The 18,788-nt window shown below is 49.3% G+C and overlaps 1 long non-coding RNA gene across 1 annotated transcript in view; it reads right to left on the bottom strand.

Annotated features, from left to right (window-relative positions):
• The window catches only part of LOC107968873 (uncharacterized), a 31,936-nt gene extending 18,183 nt beyond the window's left edge, over positions 1-13,753 (bottom strand). The window contains exon 1 of the long non-coding RNA XR_001710397.3: positions 13,411-13,753. This is a non-coding gene — a long non-coding RNA (uncharacterized LOC107968873). The remainder of the gene's footprint in view (positions 1-13,410) is intronic.
• Between the last annotated feature and the right edge of the window lie 5,035 nt (positions 13,754-18,788).

Below are 18,788 nucleotides of genomic sequence, written 5' to 3' on the forward strand. Positions count from 1 at the left end.
CTGGGCTGGAGCAAGAGGACTCTTCCTGAGGCTTAGAGAGCACCAGGCATCACTTAGTTTGAATCCACCTTCTAACCCAGGGCTTGAGTGCAAATTCTGGCAAGTGCAATTCATCAACTTCTTCTGCTGCCTCTCCTTGGCCCTGCAGGATGGAATCATGCCTGGACCCTGGCAGTTTCCAGTTTGGCAGTCTATGAGTGTAACCTACATTCCTCCAGCTGCAACTCAAGTGCTTTTGTCTTCCAGGACATAGGAGGGTGAGCAGATGGTTCCTTTATTCCTACCAAGAGGCCCTCTTAGACTGGCATTGCGAGAAAGGCATAGGGGCACGTGAGCCCTGGGGGTCCCTCAGGTTTTTGGGAAGAACTTGAATCTCTTTCTCCTCCTCCTTTCTCAGCTCCTGCTCTCAGCATGAATGTCCAGACACAGGAGATACCAGAGGGCACACAGCCCTGTCTCTCCAGTTACCTAGACCCCCCAGGGACCTGGAGCATAGGGCCTTGCTACTGCTGATCTTGAGTGTTCAGGAGCAGGGTTTGGAGGCATAACTTCTTCAGCCAGAGGGAGCCATGATGGGGTCAGTATGCCATCTAGGAGCTGGGTGTCGTGGCTCACACCTGTAATCCCAGCACTTTGGGAGGCCAAGACAGGCAGATTCCTTGAGCCCAGGAGTTCAAGACCAGCTTGGGGAATGAAGAGCAAGGCAATAGCAACGATTCTACAAAAAAAAAAAAAAAAAAACAAAACCAAAAACTTAGCTGGGCATGGTGACATGTCCCTGTAGTCCCAGCTCCTCAGGAGGCTGAGGTGGGAGGATTGCTTGAGTCTGGGAGGTCGAGGCTACAGTGAGCTATGATCCTGTCACTGTACTCCAGACTGGGCAACAGAGCAAAACTGTCTCAAACAACAACAAAAACAACAAGAACAACATCACACAAGCCATCTAGGGAATCCTAGGGCATCTGAGCTAATCCTATTATATAGATACAATAACTGAGGCCCAAAGAGGAAACAGAGTCTGTCAAAGTGAGTTGGCAGAAGAGCTAGGATTTATGACTTTTCACTCTATCCACACAGCATTATGTAACAGAAAGACCCCTGCCACTTGGCCAGGCTCAGTGGCTCACACTGGTAATCCCAGTGCTTTGGGAGGCCAGGATGGGAGGATCACTTAAGCCCAGGAATTCAAGACCAGCCTGGCAACATAGCAAGACTCTGTCCCTACCAAAAATAAATAAATAAATAAAATTAAAATTAGCTGATGGTGGCAGTCCGCACCTCTAGTCTTAGCTACTCAAGAGGCTGAGGTGGGAGGATAGCTTGAGCTCAGGAGCTCTGAGCTCTGATCACACCATTTCATTCCAGCTTGGATGACAGAACAAGATCTCATGAAAGAAAGAAAGACAGAAAGAGAGAGAGAGAGAAGGAAGGAAGGAAGCAAGGAAGGAAGGAAGGAAGGACGGACGGACAGAAGGAAGGACGGACGGAAGGAAGGAGAAAGAAAAAGAAGGAAGGAAGGAAGGAAGGAAGGAAGGAAGGAAAGAAAGAAAGAAAGAAAGAAAGAAAGAAAGAAAGAAAGAAAGAAAGAAAGAGAAAGAAAGAAGAACTCCCTGCTCCAAATAACTCCCTGGCAGCCTGTCATAGTGCCTGAAATCCTGCCATTGGATGTGCCTTGTGCACAGGTAAGACATGGTTGCCTGATGAATGCAAGTGCCGCTGCCAAGGCCACAGTCAGTAACACCTTGTTGGGATGAAAAGGAGGATGTTATCGCCTCCTTTTCAGTCTGCTGTGTGAGCGCTTCGCCAGGCCTCAGTTTCCCCATTTGTAAAATGTGTCCATGGGAGTCCTGGAAGGCCTCAGGTAGAACTTGAAGGAGGAGAGAAAGTGGATTCCCTCCCCAGAAGTAGAGTCAGACTTGTGGCCGAGCTGGGGGGCAAAACACACAAGATCTCAGGCTGTGGGTCACCCCATGTGCCTCCTAAACTGAAAGGGGCCATGGGGCTGGGGCAAAACCAGCAAGGGCTAATAACTGGAGGAGACCCCAAGCCCCCCAGACCTTAGTCCATCAATGTGACAGGAGCATCTGTAGGCTGAATTTCCCAGCAGCCCAATAATAGGAGCGCAGAGTGAGATTTAATTGATTTACAGAAAATAAAGGCATTCTATGTTTTTCACATATCCAAGTTCATGAACCATGACCCATACAACAACGAGGTCTGACTTTCAGAGAAGTCGATGCTTGGAAATGATTTCTTTCCTGGAGAGCGTGGCTCTAATGGTACAATTCCAGGCAGGGCCAGGTGAGCTGAAAAGATATTTTGGAGGCCGCCAAGCCTTTGAAGGTCTGGCCCGAGCACTAAATCCAGAAACCTGTGGTTTCTGGGGGTAGTGGAAAGACCCTGGAGGGGAACCCCTCCCCACTTTGCAGCTCTGGTCCACTGAGTGCAAAGAGGCTCACAGGCACCCTTTGACCCCAGGCTGGGGATGGAGTGCTCAGCACCAACCTGGCTGCTTTAGCCGGCAGCAGGGGTGGCTATGGCAACTCCTAGGGGCTCAGGTCAGGGCATCAGCATCGAGTTTTACAGTCTTTGAGGCACCTGCCTTGAGCCTGGCACCCCGTGAGGTCAGAGGTCATAGGTCATGATGCAGGGGTTTGGAGAAGTACCAGTGAGCAAAAATAAATGAGAGGGGGCCTGGAGAAAAATATCAGGTGTCTGTTAGCAGGGGAGAGCTTAACCACCTAAGCCAACCTTGCCAAGTCTTTGCTGTAAACTAAGACCCCTAGAGATGAACCCTCAGTATCTGAAGCACTCAGAACCTGCTATGGCCGGAGGTGCTGGGCTTTGCATTTCTTTTTCTTCCTTCTTTTTCTGCCCCTCTTCTGAGCCCTGGAAAACTGGGCTTGCAACTGTGGAAACTGTGGAAATGAATAGCCAGCATTTAAGGTTCTGCTATCAGACCCAGAGCTCCTCACCTCTAAATATGTTTTTTAAGTTTTTTTCTTTTAACTTTGTATTTTGATATTTTATGTTTTATTTTTTTCATTTTATAGACAAGGTCTCAGTCTGTCACCCCGGCTGGCATCTGGTGGCTCAATCACAGCTCACTGCAGCCTCAACCTCCTGGTTCAAAGGATCCTCCTGCATCAGCCTCCCAAGTAGCTGAGATTATGGGCGCATGCCACCACGCCAGGCTATTTTAACATAATTTCAAACTTACAGAAAAGTCAAAAGAATAATACAATGAGAACAGGCATGGTGGCTCATGCCTGTAATCCCAGCACTTTGGGAGGCTGAGGTGGGCAGATCACCTGAGGTCAGAAGTTCGAGACCAGCCTGGCCAACGTGGTGAAACCCCGTCTCTACCAAAAAATACAAAAATTAGCTGGGCATGGCGGCACACACCTGTAGTCCCAGATACTGGAGAGGCTGAGGTGGGAGAATAGCTTGAACCCGGGAGGCAGAGGTTGCAGTGAGCAGAGATCGTGCTACCGCACTCCAGCCTGGGTGACAGAATGAGACCCTGTCTAAAAACAAAAAAACAAGGACATTCTCTTACATAACCACAGTACAAGAATCGAAATCAGGAAACTAACATTGCTGCAACACTATTATCTAAGCCACATACTTTGTTCAGATTTTGCTAATTGTCCTAATAAGGCCTTTATAACAACAACAACCAAAAAAACCCAGACCATGCACTGCAATTAGCTGCTGAGTCTCTTTAGTCTCCCTTTATCTAGAACAACTTCCCAATCGCTTTGTCTTTGATGACATTGATAAGGTTGAGAAATACTGGTTAGGGCCAGGCGCGGTGGCTCATGCCTGTAATCCCAGTACTTTGGGAGGCCAAGGTGGGAGGATCGCTTGAGCCCAGGAGTTCAAGACCACCTCCGAGCAACACAGTGAGACTCTGTCTCTACAAAAAAAAATTAAAAATTAGCAGGGCATGGTGGTGCAGCACCCTGTGATCCCAGCTATTCAGGAGGCTGAGGTAGCAGATCTCTTGAGCTCAGGAGGTTGAGGCTGCACTGAGCCAAGACCGTACCATTGCACTCCAGCCTGGGTAACAGAGGGATACCCTGTCTCAAAAAAAAAGAAGGGGAGGAGAGGGTAGGGAAGGGGAGGGGAAGGAAGGGGAAGGGAGGGAGGGGGAGGGAAGACAACTAGTTAGGTAGTAAGATATCCTCAAATTGGGTTTGTTTGACGTTTTTGCATGAAAATATTGAGGTTATTTTGTTGGAATATAATTAAAAATGATCAATTTTCAGTGTCATATCAATATCAATAGGCACTTGATATTGATTTGTACCTTTTTTGGTGATGTTAATTTTGATTTTAATTTTTTTATTGAAATGTAATATAGGTACAGAAAACTACATACCCTCCTTCTTTAAGGTTTTTTTTGTTTGGTTGTTTGGTTGGTTGGTTTTTTTTGAGACGGAGTTTTGCTCTTGTTGCCCAGGCTGGAGTGCAATGGCGTGATCTCGGCTCACTGCACCTCCACCTCCTGGGTTCAAGCAATTCTCCTGCCTTAGCTTCCTGAGTAGCTGGGATTACAAGTGCCTGCCACTGTGCCCAGCTAATTGTATCTTTAGTAGGGACCGGGTTTCACCATGTTGGCCAGACTGGTCTCGAATTCCTGACCTCAGGTGATCCACCTGCCTCAGCCTCCCAAAGTGCTGACATTTCAGGCATGAGCCACTAGGCCTGGCCAGTATATACCCTTGATGCACTTTCACAACCTGAACACATCTATGTAAGTAGGATCCAGATCAACAAAAGTGTATTTCCTGCACCCCAAGCCCCAAATGTCCCCACCGAGTTATTACCTTCTCAAAGTAAACATCATCCTGACTTCTAAGAGTATAAATGATATTTGCCTGACTTTGAACTTCCAATAAATGAAGTCATTCTTTTCAGAAACCTCTTTTATTTCTGGATTTTTTGCTTATGTTTGTGAGATTCTCAGAGCCTACTTTTATATTAATAAATCCAATGCCTCCCATTATGAGCCTGAAATGAAATTCAAACTAATCTATGCACGCAATTTCAAAAAATCACTTTGATGCCTTAATTGTAACATAAAGGGCAGTAATTTATAATATACAATACAATATATGTATTTAAATGGATATAACTAAAATTGTATTTATAGGCCGGGCACGGTGGCTCACGCCTGTAATCCCAGCATTTTGGGAGGCCGAGGCGGGCGGATCATGAGGTCAGGAGATCAAGACCATCCTGGCTAACACAGTGAAACCCCGTCTCTAATAAAAATACAAAAAATTAGCTGGGCGTGGTGGCGGGCGCCTGTAGTCCCAGCTACTTGGGAGGCTGAGGCAGGAGAATGGCGTGAACTCAGGAGGTGGAGCTTGCGGTGAGCCGAGATCGTGCCACTACACTCCAGCCTGTGCGACAGCATGAGACTCTGTCTCAAAAAAAAAGTAAAATAAAATAAAAAATAAAATTGTATGTATATACACAAATCATGTAATTTTAAATAAAAATAATATTTATGTCAGTATGTAAATGGTGGGGGACAACGCCACTAAAGATGTGATGAAGTCTTCTGATGTTTGTACCCATATTGTTTTTCTTCTTTTTTTTTTTAGAGATAGGGTCTCACTCTGTCACCCAGGCTGGAGTCTGGTGATGCGATCATAGTTTACTGCAACCTTGACCTCCTGGGCTCAAGCGATCCTCCTGCCTCAGCCTCCCCAGTAGCTGGGGCTACAGGTGTGCACTACCATGCCTGGCTAATTTTTGTATTTTTTTGTAGAGATAGGGTTTCACCATGTTGCTCAGGCTGGTCTTGAACTCCTGGTCTCAAGTAATTCTCCCACACTGGCCTCCCAAAGTGCTCAGATTACAGACATGAGCCACCACACCCAGCCTGTACCTTATTTTGAAGCTCCATAAATAGCGGCTTCAGATGCATACCAGGCAGAGGAAAGTGAGTCTCTTTGCCCCCACGGTGTGAGTTTCCTAGATGATGATAACTCCTGGTAAAATTCTCAACACAAAGTATCATCTTCCCTCATTTCACATGATAATTGTATTCTTGGAAAATATTCTACATATTAAGACTGTGCAAAAATCCCTTTGTGTTTCCAAATAAAACAGAGCAAGGTTGTAGGTTCAAATGATGATAAACAGATTGTTCATCAGCTACCTGTAGAGACCTGGTTAAACAAAACAAAACAAAACAAGACTGGGCATGGTGGTTCACGCCTGTAATCCTAGCACTTTGGGAGGCCGAGGCAGGAGGATCAACCGAGGTCAGGAGTTCGAGACCAGCCTGGTCAACATGGTGAAATGCTGTCTCTACTAAAAATACAAAAATTAGCTGGGTGTGGTGGTGGACATCTGTAATCCCAGCTACTAGGGAGGCCAAGGCAGAAGAATTGCTTGAACCCAGGAGGCGGAGGTTGCAGTGAGCCAAGATTGTGCCACTGAACTCCAGCCTGGGCAACAGAGCGAGTCTGTCTCAAAAAACAAAACAAAACAGATCGTTCACCTGTCTGAACATGCTGGTGGGACACTCGAAGGTCAGGAAGAATTCAAACAATCCCTTGTTGTGTGGAACTGGGGAGGAATCCTGGCACCTGTGACCACCCCAAATGCCAAGGGTCTCCCCAGCCATGTGACAACCCCTTCCCCCAGATGCTTTTCAGAATGGTACAACAAGTCTAGGGGATGAGAGGAGAAGCTACGCTTGGGGGAAGTGCACCCCAGGAGGGCAGCGAATAAAGTGTTGGGGTTGGTCTGAAGGAGGCGGAGGCCCAGGTGGGAACATTGACAAGGGACTCTGAGGTGCAGCATCCCCATAGCCAAATCCTGGGGGAGCAGGCTGGTCTCTGGGGGTGGAAGGTGGGGGGACCCTATAAGGGCCTTGCTGCCCAAGACCCCAGGCTTTCTGCAGAGGATGCAACAGAACCTATACTTCTCTGGGTCCTGCATGGACCTCTTCTGCTCAACTGCTCTGGGCCCTCCACGAACTGCACCCCTGAACAGACAGTGGGGGCCCTGTCATCTATAGCTCCTGTGGAGACCTCTGTGGGCTGAAAACCCACTTAAGTCACACACCAAGAGGATGACGGGGTCCTCAAGTATGTCACTAAACAGAAAAATAGTCCAAAATGATACCGAACTGACAAGTAACTACAGGGAAGGTAAACATAATTGTGATTTCCCTCATGCTGCTTTTGTTTTAATAAAATGTTAAGTAACAAATTGTTTTAGAGCACCTTCCTTTGGTGTCTTTGAGAACATGCTCCATGTGCCTGTGGAATGGCCCATCAGTGAACAGTCCATGAACTGACTCATTTAATCAGACCCAAGACCTTTTTAAAAAATAAGAAATTAATTAATGTTTTGAGAGAAGGTCTCACTGTGTCATCCAGGATGGAGTGCAGCGGCGCTATCATGGCTCACTGCAGCCTTAACCTCTTGGGCTCAAGCGATCCTCCCAACTCAGCCCCCAGAGTATCCACCACTCCTAGCTAATTTTTTAAATTTTTAGTAGAGATGGAGTCTCCCCATATTGCCCAGGCTGGTCTTGAGCTCCTGACCTCAAGCAATCCTCCCAGCTTGGCCTCTCAAAGTGCTGGGATTACATGCATGAGCCATTATGCCCAGCCAAGACCCCAAACCTTCTGAGATAGGTACCATTCTTTCTCTCATTTTTGTTTGTTTGTTTGAGACAGAGTCTTGCTCTGTCGCCCAGGCTGGAGTGCAGTGGCAGGATCTCGGCTCACTGCAACCTCCATCTCCCAGGTTCGTGATTCTCCTGCCTCAGCCTCCCGAGTAGCTGGGATTAAATGCACCTGCCACTACGCACAGCTAATTTTTGTATTTTTAGTAGAGACGAGTTTCACCACCTTGGCCATGGTTGGCTAGGCCGGTCTCTAACTCCTGACCTCAGGTGAGCCTCCTGCCTCGGCCTCCCAAAATGTTGGGATTACAGGCATAAGCCACGTGCCTGGCCTTATTCCCATTTTGCAACTGAGATACTGAGGATCAAATTGATTAAGACATTTGCTCTGGGTCACACAGCCAGGAGTTGCTCGGGCCACGATTGGTCTATCCCAGAACGAAGTCTGAGCAAGCTCTAGGCCCCTGAAAAGGAGTGAAGCCCCCCGCCCCACACTAGGTCCCCGAAAAGGAGTGAAGACACACACACACACACACACACACACACACACTCACTCCACACTCTTCCTCCCTCCACTCTGGGAAATGAGAAGCTCAGGTGCTTCCTGCAATCTGTTCTCGCCCCCTGGTGGCCACGTTTAAAGCTGCGGCTGTGTCTTCAGTGCATCCTAGCCGGGGATCCACCACCTGGGGCCTGAGCCTGGCTGTGCTGGAAAAGAGTTTGCCTGGCAGGTTGCTACTTGTCAAACTATATACAATATTTTTGCTGTTGTTTATCTCCTGTTTCACTGATGCCCTCAGCTCTTGCTGCTTCTGCTGGCTAGAAGCTCCGGCACTGGACGGAGCAGACAGCTGGCCAGCGCCACAACCACTGGACTCCTGGGGAAAGGACGTGCACTTCTCCCCAAAACTATGAAGGATAGAAGAGGGCAGAGGGCCGGGCGCGGTGGCTTACGCCTGTAATCCCAGCACGCAGGGGCTCACGCCTGTAATCTCAGCACTTTGGAAGGCCGAGGAGGGCAGGTCTCAAGGTTAGGAGTTCGAGACCACCCTGGGCAACACAGTGAAACCCCATCTCTGCTAAAAGAAAAAAAAAAAAAACTAGCCAGGCGTGGTGGCACATGCCTGTAATCCCAGCTACTCGGGAAGCTGAGGCAGGAGAATTGCTTGAACCCAGGAGGTGGAAGTTGCAGTGAGCTGAGATCGAGCCACTGCACTCCAGCCTGGGTGACAGAGCGAGACTTCATCTCCAAAAAAAAAAAAAAAAAAAAAAGAAGAAAAAGAAGAGGGCATTCCAAGCAGGGAACAGCAAGGGCAAGGGCCTGGAGGCAGTTACATGGAACTGAAGGTGTGAGAAAAAGCCAAATTAAAGTTGACCCAGGCCAGGCATGGTAGCTCATGCCTATAATTCCAGCACTTTGGGAGGCCAAGGTGGGTGGATCACTTGAGGTCAGGAGTTCGAGACCAGCCTGGCCAACATGGTGAAACCCCATCTCTACTAAAAAAAAATACAAAATTAGCCAGGTATGGTGGTGGGTGCCTGTAATCCCAGCTACTTGCGAGGCTGAGGCAGGAGAATCGCTTGAACCCGGAGGGCGGAGGTTGCAGTGAGCCGAGACTGTGCCATTGCACTCCAGCCTGGGCAACAAGAGCTACACTCCATCTCAAAAAAAAAAAAAGTTGACCAAGGCGGGGCGCAGTGGCTCACGCCTGTAATCCCAGCACTTTGGGAGACCCATCACTTGATCTACTTGGGTGGATCATTTGAGGTCAGGAGACCGAGACCAGCCCGACCAACATCTCTACTAAACCCCATCTCTACTAAAAATACAAAAATTAGCTCGGTGTGGTGGCATCTGCCTGTAGTCTCAGCTACTTGGGAGGCTGAGGCATGAGAAGCTTGAACCCAGGAGGCGGGGGTTGCACTGAACCGAAATTGCACCACTGAACTCTAGTCTGGGTGACAGAGCCAGACTCTGTCTCAAAAAAATTTTTTTTTTAAAATAAAATAAAGTTGACCCAGTCTTCAGCATAGCCTGGAGATGGGGGTGCCCTGATTACAGTGACAGGTCCTAGTTCTTCAGACAGAAATAGCTCTTGAGCCAAGGAAAGGAGGGCAGCTGTGCTCCAGCACTCTGCATACTTCTCCCTGCCCCCCATTCTGCAGTGAACACACAGCTGGGGGAGGGTCTGCCCCCACAATATACATGGGAACGGCTGCCCCCATTCAGCAGATAGAGAAACTGAGGCTCCAAATGCAGTTGAGGTTCCTTGCACAAGTCACTCATTTGACCAATGGCAGTGCTGGGATTCTTGTGTCTGCCCAGCTTCTTAAACTGCCACATCACATGGGGTACCCTGTGCCAGGGGAGGCTCTTGTCTTTGGGGAAAGTAGAGGTCATGGGCTGTGCACTTCCTACACAAGCCTCCAGGCCAAAGTGTCCTCCTGGTCCTCAACAGGGAAGAAAATATACCCAGTTTGGATTCTCAGCCTTCTATGGAGAACTGGGTTGTTTAGGTGAAGGTTTATAGGGTTTGATTGTTGCTAATGGCTGATTAAAGAGTGTTTGACTTTCTATGAGTGTGTTTGAAACTGTATTTCCCATGGAGGCAGTGGGGGTCAGGGAGCAGGCTCAGAAATACCCATACATTGTTAGCACCCTGGAAATGAAGGCAATGCATGGGTATATTTAAATTATAGTCTTTCTTTACCAATGATTTTGCAAAGGAAAAAGAGGCTAGGTGCAGTGCCTCACGCCTGTAATCCCAGCATTTTGGGAGGCCAAGGCTGGCAGGTCACCTGAGGTCAGGAGTTCAAGACTAGCCTGGCCAACATGGTGAAACCCCATCTCTACAAAAATACAAAAATTAGCCAGGCATGATGGTGGGTGCTTGTAATCCCAGCTACTTGGGAGGCTGAGGAGGAAAATCGCTTGAACCTGGGAGGCAGAGGTTGCAGTGAGCTGAGATTGCACCATTGCACTCCAGCCTGGGCGACAGAGTGAGACTCTGTCTCAAAAAAAAAGAAAAGAAAAAGAAGCATAGGCCGGGCATGGTGGCTCATGCCTGTAATCCCAGCACTTTGGGAGGCCAAGGCGGGTGGATCACCTGAGGTCAGGAGTTCAAGACCAGCCTGGCCAACATGGTGAAACCCTGTCTCTACTAAAAATACAAAATTAGCTGGGCGTAGTGGTGCATGCCTGTAATCACAGCTACACGGAAGGCTAAGGCAGGAGAATCATCTGAGCCCGGGAGGTGGAGGTTGCAGTGAGCCAAGATCTCACCACTGCACTCAAGCCTGGGTGACACAGTGAGACTCCATCTCAAAAAAAAAAAAAAAAAAAAAGCATAAAATAAAAAATTAAAATTAAGTTATAGTCATTATCTAAAGATAAATAAATAAAAAACCACAGCATGGAGCTGGAGACGCTAACTGTCTTCCCTGGAGGAGCATACAGGAGCTCTCTCTCTGACTTTGGAGATGTCCAAACTGGCTCCTTCAACTACTAAATGTGGGAAGCTTCCAGGAAAGTGGCTTGATGGGAGTCCAGAGAATGGGGTCCAGACCCACCTCAGCCAGGAGCTTAAAGTGGGATTCTAGAGAACCTGCAGAAGAAGGCCGGGTGCGGTGGCTCACACCTGTAATCCCAGCACTTTGGGAGGCCGAGGTGGATGGATCACGAGGTCAGGAGATCCACACCATCCTGGCTAACATGGTGAAACCCCGTCTCTACTAAAAATAAAAAAAATCAGCCGGGTGTGGTGGCACGCGCCTGTAGTCCCAGCTACTCGGGAGGGCGAGACAGGAGAATCGCTTGAACCCTGGAGGTGGAGGTTGCAGTGAGGCGAGATGGCACCACTGCCCTCCAGCTTGGGCGACAGAGCGAGACTCGGTCTCAAAAAAAAAAAAAAAAGAGAACCTGCAGAAGTCAGTTTAGGTCTCTGTACTTTATTTTACACCTTAAAGAATGGATGGGCTGGGCGAGGTGGCTCACATCTGCAATCCCAGCATTTTGGAAGGCCAAGGCAGGAGGATTGCTTGTACTCAGGAGTTTGAGACCAGCCTCGGCAACATAGTGAGTCTCGTCTCTACAAAAAATAAAACTTAGCTGGGAGTGGTGGCACATGGCTGTAGTCCCAGTTACTCAGGAGGCTGAGGCAGGAGGATTGCCTGAGCCCAGGAGGTCAAGGCTGCAGTGAGCTATAATCATGCCACTGTACTCCAGCCTGGGCAACAGAGCAAGACTCTGTCTTAAAAAAAATGGATAGAAGGGTGTCTCACAAAGTACATGGGTCCAGCCAGATGTGACTAGTTTCTACAGCAAAGAGGAGGTTCATGGGGAAACATTTGGCATTGCTGCAATAAAACTGGATGGATTCCTTTTACTGCAGAATTTTAAAGCCTTGACTATACACACTGTGCATTCTGAATCTCTTCCAAGGGGGGGTAGTGGGCTATGGATCTTTTCTCTCAGAACATTTTGTGGGATCGTGTTCCAGGGAGCATGCTTTAGGAAAGCAGGAGGGAGATGCCCTCTCAAGTCCTTTCCAGCCCTGGCCCAAGGGTTGGAGATGGGGCAGGCAGCCCTGGCCATAAAATCCAAGCCCTTCCTTTGGCCCACAAGGCCAGGACCTTTGCCCCTGCTGTTTTCTCTCCATAACTTCCTTCAGATCTCTCCCGAAAGCCTTCCTGGATTTCCTATCTACAAGGGCGGTGCCTCCAGTCCTCACCCGCAGGGCAGGTGCAGCTGCACCCTGGCCTCTTCTCTGTTGCCTTCTTGCCCCAGAGAGTGGGTGTGCTGTGTCTTCTTCCCTCCCACTCCTATGTGTAAGTGTGTAAGGCAGACTTTAATGAATTGTTCCTGATTATTAAATATATGTTCCATGTTTAAAAATAAGAAAATAGGCCAGAGGCGGTGGCTCACGCCTGTGATCACAGCAGTTTCGGAGGCTGAGGCGGGAGGATTGTTTGAGTCCAGGAGTTTGACACCAACCCCGGGTAACAGAGCGAGACTCTGTCTCTATTTTAAAAAAAAAAAAAAATGAGTAGGGCTGGAGTGGTGGCTCACACCTGTGATCCCAGCACTTTGGGTGACTGGAGAGGATTGCTTGAGCCCAGGAGTTCAAAACCAGCCCTGGCAACATAGCAAGACCATGTCTCTATTAAATAAATTAGTAAAAAAATTTTTTTTAATTAAAAAGATATAAGAATAGTAAATAATGAAATAAATGGAAAAATAAAGAATGTAAGAGTTCCAGCTGGGCTGTGGTGGTGCACACCTGTAGTCCCAGCTACTTAGGAAGCTGAGGTAGGAGGATCTATTGAGCCCAGGAGTTCAAATGCAGTGAGCTATGATTGCGCCACTGCACTGCAGCCTGACGGGAGACTGTCTCAAAAATAAAGAAAGAAATAAAGAAATAGACCTACAGTTTTATGACCCAGAGATAAGCATTGGTAACTGCTGGCTTGTGTGTCCTACTAAACTTTTCTCTGCATATAAACAGGCGTGCACACGGGGAGGAAAAGGGGATAGAGAAGAAATACAGAAATAAATCGTTGTTGTTATCAAAACGCCTTCTCTTTGTCGTAAACGTGTTTTTCCACTTGATGTTCTGTCCTGGCCAATTCCAACCGCGCGCCTGCTCAGGCCGAGGTGAGATCCCTGCAGCCCCAACCTGGGGTGCTGACACCCTGCACACCCCCCTTGTGCGCAGCCCCCAGTGCTCGCATGCTTTTTGCATAGAGTTGCTCACCGGCTCGCTCCGACCAGGGCTTCCCCGGAAAAGGTGGGGAGGGGCTCCTAGGCACTCGCGGTTTCCTGGAGATCCACCGTCTCCCTGGGTAGCTCAGGCCGGTGCTCCAAGGCCATTGCCTGCTGACGCAGCCGACTCTGCGGTCTCCTACAGCATGCGCCTCCTGGGAGCGAGCTCGCCGGGCCGCGCCCCCTGCTGGCCGTGTCCCCTGAAGCCTCGGCCGCAAATGCGCGCCGCTTGAGCCTCGGAGGTTCGGAGTCTCCTCTCCCAGCTTCCTCTTCTCCGTCCACGCCCACCAGACTTTTAGGCCGTTCTACTCTCCAAACTACCCTTCTTGAAAGGATGTGAGTCATTTGCCAATTGGAGTGCAAACGACAACCACAAAGCCCACACAAATGCCCTTCCATGTAGTTTTACTGAGGCTCAGAGGAAGTGACTGGCCCTCAGGGTCACACAGCAAGTAGGTGGCAAAGCCGGGCCTCAGTCCTGAGACCCACAGGGTGATGGAAAATTCTTCTCTCTCCTCCCCCTTCTCCTCCTCTTCTTCTCCTACTCCTCCTCCTGTCCTTCTTCCTCCTCCTCCTCCCTCCTCCTCCTTCTCCCCCCTCCTCCCCCTCCTCCTCTTCTTCTCCTCCTCTTCCCCCTCCTCCTCTCCCTCCTCCTCCCCCCTCCTCCCTCCTCCTCCTCCCCCCTCCTCCCTCCTCCTCCTTCTCCTCCCCCCTCATCACCCCTCCTCCTCCCCCTCCTCTCCACTACTCCCCCTCCTCTCCACTATTCCCCCTCCTCCTCCTCCCTCCTCCTCCCTCCTCCTCCTTCTCCTTCTCCTCCTCCTCCCCCTCCTCCCACTCCTCCCCCTCCTCGTCCTCCTCCCCCCTCCTCCTCCCCCTCCTCCTCCCCCTCCTCCCCCTCCTCCCTTCTCCTCCTTCTCCTCCTCCTCTTTCTCCTCCTCCTACGCCCTCCTCCTCTCCCTCCTCCTACCCCCTCCTCCTCTCCCTCCTCCTACCCCCTCCTCCTCTCCCTCCTCCTCCCCCTTCCTCTCCTCTCCTCCCTCCTCCCCTCCTCCCTCCTCCTCCCTCCTCCTCCTCCCTCCTCCTCCCTCCTCCTCCTCCTTCCTCCTCCTCCTCCCTTCCTCCTGCCCCCTCCTCCTCCCTTCTCCTCCTTCTCCTCCTCCTCCTTCTCCTCCTCCTACCCCCTCCTCCACTCCCTCCTCCTCCCCCCTTCTTCTCCTCTCCTCCCTCCTCCCCTCTCCTCCTTCCTCCTCCTCCCTCCTCCCCCCTCCTCCCCCCTCCTCCTCCCTCCTCCTCCCTCCTCCTCCCTCCTCCTCTACCTCCTTCTTCTTCTTGTTTTCTTCTGTTGGCCTGTCTCTGTTGCCCAGGCTGGTCTCAAACTCTTGGCCTCAAGGGATCCACCTGCCTTGGCCTCCCAAAGCACTGGGACTACAGGCATGAGCCACCACCCCTGACCAAGGCGATGGAAAATAATGGGCCCACTCCTGAATAAGGCCTGATTGGGGATGAGTGGGACTTGGTGGTGGCAAAGAGAGCAGTTGCTTTGCCCCTAGGGCACAGATCACTGCAGTCTTGTGTGCAGCTGCTCTTTCTGGTGAGTGAAAGGAATTGCCCCTCTTTGGAAAAGAGGCTGAAAAACACAGGTCATATTTCCCCCAGAGAGTCTGCCCATCCTCCTCTACAGGAGAGCAAGCCTTAGCATTGGCTTTAGCTTGAGGCGCTTAAAACGACAATTTTTAGGCCTCCCGACAACCTGGTAAACTTGTTGGTGGTGTTACTTCAGAGGAGATTTGAATAAAGGGCTGAAGAAGGACTTGTATTTTTCAAAAATTCTCAAGCATTTTTCACTGGCACAGCCTCAAGGCTTGCTAAACCATCCCTGAGCTAGCTGCCCCACAGGGAGGGGTAGCTCTTCTGGCTTTATTCAGATGCTCTGGGGAGTGAGAATGCCACAGAACTACTGCAATGACAAACTTTTCTGCTAACTGGCAAAGAACAAAGACACTTGAGATTTTTACAAATTGTCCTAGATATCAGCGTGGACGTTACAGCTTTTTTTTTTTTTTTTTTTTTCCGCAACATAATTTTGCTCTGTTGCCCAGGCTGGAATGCAGTGGCATGACCTCGGCTCACCGCAGCCTCCACCTCCCGGGTTCAGTCGGTTCTTGTGCTTCAGCCTCCTGAGTAGCTGGGACTATAGGCATGTACCACCACACTCACTTGGCTAATTTTTGTATTTTTGTAGAGACGGGGTTTCACCATGCTGGCGAGGCTGGTGTCAAACTCCTGGCCTCAAGTGATCCGCCCACCTCAGCCTCCCAAAGTGCTGAGATTACAGGCATAAGCCACTATGCGTGGCCGGATGCTACAGCTTTAACAGTGAGATAGAAACTGGCTGCCACCGTCTCAGGTCTTCCTGACACAAGATCATCCTCGAATCCAGCTTTCCTAACATTCCATAGATGTCTTGTCTGTAGCCAGGCACAGTGGCTTATGCCTATAAGCCCAGCACTTTGGGAGGCCAAGGTGGGCGATCACTTGAGCTCAGGAGTTCAAGATCACCTGGGCAACATAGTGGGAGTCTCTCTACAAAAAATTCAAAAATTAGCCATGTGTGGTGGTGTTCGCCTGTAGTCCCAGGATCGCTTGAGCCTGGGAGGTTGAAGCTGCAGTGAGCTGTTCCTGCGCCACTGCACTCCAGCCTGGGCGACAGAGCAAGACCCTGTCTCAAAAAAAAAAAAAAAAAAAAAAAAAAAAGTCTTGTCGCATAGGTGAGGAATCAGGGGACTTTGCAGGAATCATCCAAGAGGTCCATTTCTCTACCCCTGTCACTCACCTGGGTGGTTTTGTTTTTGTTTTGTTTTGTTTTTGAGACAGAGTCTTGCTTTGTCATCCGGGCTGGAGTGATCTCAGCTCACTGCAACCTCTGCCTCCTGTGTTCAAGAGATTCTCTTGCATCTGGCTGTTTTAAAAATAGTGTTGCGGCTGGGTGCAGTGGCTCATACCTGTAATCCCAGCACTTTGGGAGGCCGAGACGGGCCGATTGCCTGAGCTCAGGAGTTCGAGACCAGCCTGGGCAACGTGGTGAAACCCCGTCTCTACTAAAAATACAAACAAACAAACAAAAAAATTAGCCAGGCGTGGCAGCGTGTGCCTGTAGTCCCAGATACTTGGGAGGCTGAGGCAGGAGAATTGCTTGAACCCAGGAGGCAGAGGTTGCAGTGAGCCAAGATTGTGCCACTGCACTCCAGCCTAGGCAGCAGAGCAAGACTCTGTCTCAAAAAAAGAATAAATAAATAAAACATAAAACAAAAATAGTTTTGCTCCCCCCCCCCATTATACAAGTTATGCTAGATGGAGTAATGTATATTTACTGTAAAAAATTTGTAATGTTCACCTTTGTCTCTTTAGGATAAATTGAAAGAAGTAGAATTAGTGGATCAAAGGTATGCCCATTGAGTAGCCTCCATGTATGCTCTGTATTAGTCTGTTTTCACATTGCTATGAAGAATACCTGAGACTGCATAATTTATAAAGGAAAGAGGTTTAATTGACTCACATTTCCGCATGGCTGGGGAGGCCTCAGGAAACTTACAATCATGGCAGAAGACAAAGGGGAAGCAAGACACGTTTTAAATGGCGGCAGGCAAGCAAGAGCACAGGGGAAACTGTCTCTTATAAACAATCAGATCTCCACGAGGTCAGGAGATCCAGACCATCCTGGCTAACACAGTGAAATCCTGTTTCTACTAAAAATACAAAAAATTAGCCGAGAGTGGTAGCGGGCACCTGTAGTCCCAGCTACTCGGGAGGCTTGGGCAGGAGAATGGCGTGAACCCGGGAGGCAGGGCTTGCAGTGAGCTGAGATCGCGCCACTGCACTCCAGCCTGGGCGACAGAGCGAGACTCCGTCAAAAAAAAAAAACAAAATCAGATCTCGTGAGAACTCACTCACTATTATGAGAACAGCATGAGAGAACAGCCCTTATGATCCAATCACCTCCCACCAGATCCCTCCCTTGACAAGTGGGAATTACAATTTGAAATGAGATTTGGGTGGGGACAAAGAGTCAAGAGTATTTGCTTATAAGACCTTGGGACAAGGAAGCCTTGAGACATCCGGAGAGGGACTTGGGCTGGCCATCCTATATAGGGTGACTGAACTGGTTATAGCCTTGAAATGAAAGTTCCAGTGCACATAAAATCCTCCAGGGTGCATTTTTACTTTGGAAGTGGGTGTGTGTGGTAACTTAGAAAAACTCAGTGGTTTCAGGCTTGGTGGAATGATGTAATTTTTCTCAGGAAAGTGGCGGGGGCCGCCATCTGTGTGTCTCAGCAGTCAGCCCAGGGCCTGACACATTGTGGGCACCCATAACACCTGCAGATTGAATAATTAAACACTGCTGCCTCTGTCCGGAAGGGTAACCCGTTGTGACCCTATATGACCTGTCTGCTGGGGGGAGGGAAGAAGTGTGCTTTTGCATTCTCTTGCACTCATTTATTAGAAACCCTTAGACTTATTTTTTAGTTTGGGTCTGAAACAGTCCTCTTAATATGCAGGAAGAGAGATATTGCCAATCCTGACTTTGAACTTCTGGAAAGGGCTAAGGGTGAGTGGAACTATAAATATACAAGGGCAAGTCTGACATGAGCGGTTTTATTGTGACCACGTCCTTGGGTCCAGGAGGCTGGCCAGGCTGCCCAGGTAAGCCAGTGTGTCTTCCTTCTGGAAAACCACACTCTCAGGGCTCCAAGTGGCTTTTTCTGGTTGTCTCCCATTTTTCTCTGTCTCCAGGGAAGGACTCCATCTGACTTACCATAGTTACAAGAGTTCTGTTAAAATAATTTATAAGGAAGCAGGTGATTACCGGAATGCCACAATGTTAGGACCAGAAGGGACGGAGGGATTATCTGGTGTCGGGGTTCGCTGTCTCTCTCAACCTACCAGCCGCCAGCCGTGCTGCGTTAATTGTCAGTAGCAGGCCAATATAATGGTCAGTTCAAAGCTTAATGGTTTGTGGGAAACCACTAAAGACTTTAGGGCAGGAATTTGAGGGTTTTTTTGGTTTGTTTTTGTTTCTGTTTTTGTTTTTTTTGAGACAGACTCTCACTCTGTCTCCCAGGCTGGCGTGCAGTGGCATGATCTCGCCTCAGTGCAACTTCCACCTCCCTGGTTCAAATGATTCTCATGCCTCAGCCTCCCGAGTAGCTGGGACTACAGGCGCGCACCATCACTCCTAGCTAATTTTTGTATTTTTAGTAGAGACAGGGTTTCGTGATGTTGGCCAGGCTGGTCTCAAACTCCTGACCTCAGGAGATCCGCCCGCCTCGGCCTCCCAAAGTGCTGGGATTACCGGCAGGAGCCACCGCA

The sequence above is a fragment of the Pan troglodytes genome, chromosome 18, assembly GCF_028858775.2.
Source record: "Pan troglodytes isolate AG18354 chromosome 18, NHGRI_mPanTro3-v2.0_pri, whole genome shotgun sequence".
Lineage (NCBI taxonomy): Eukaryota > Metazoa > Chordata > Mammalia > Primates > Hominidae > Pan > Pan troglodytes.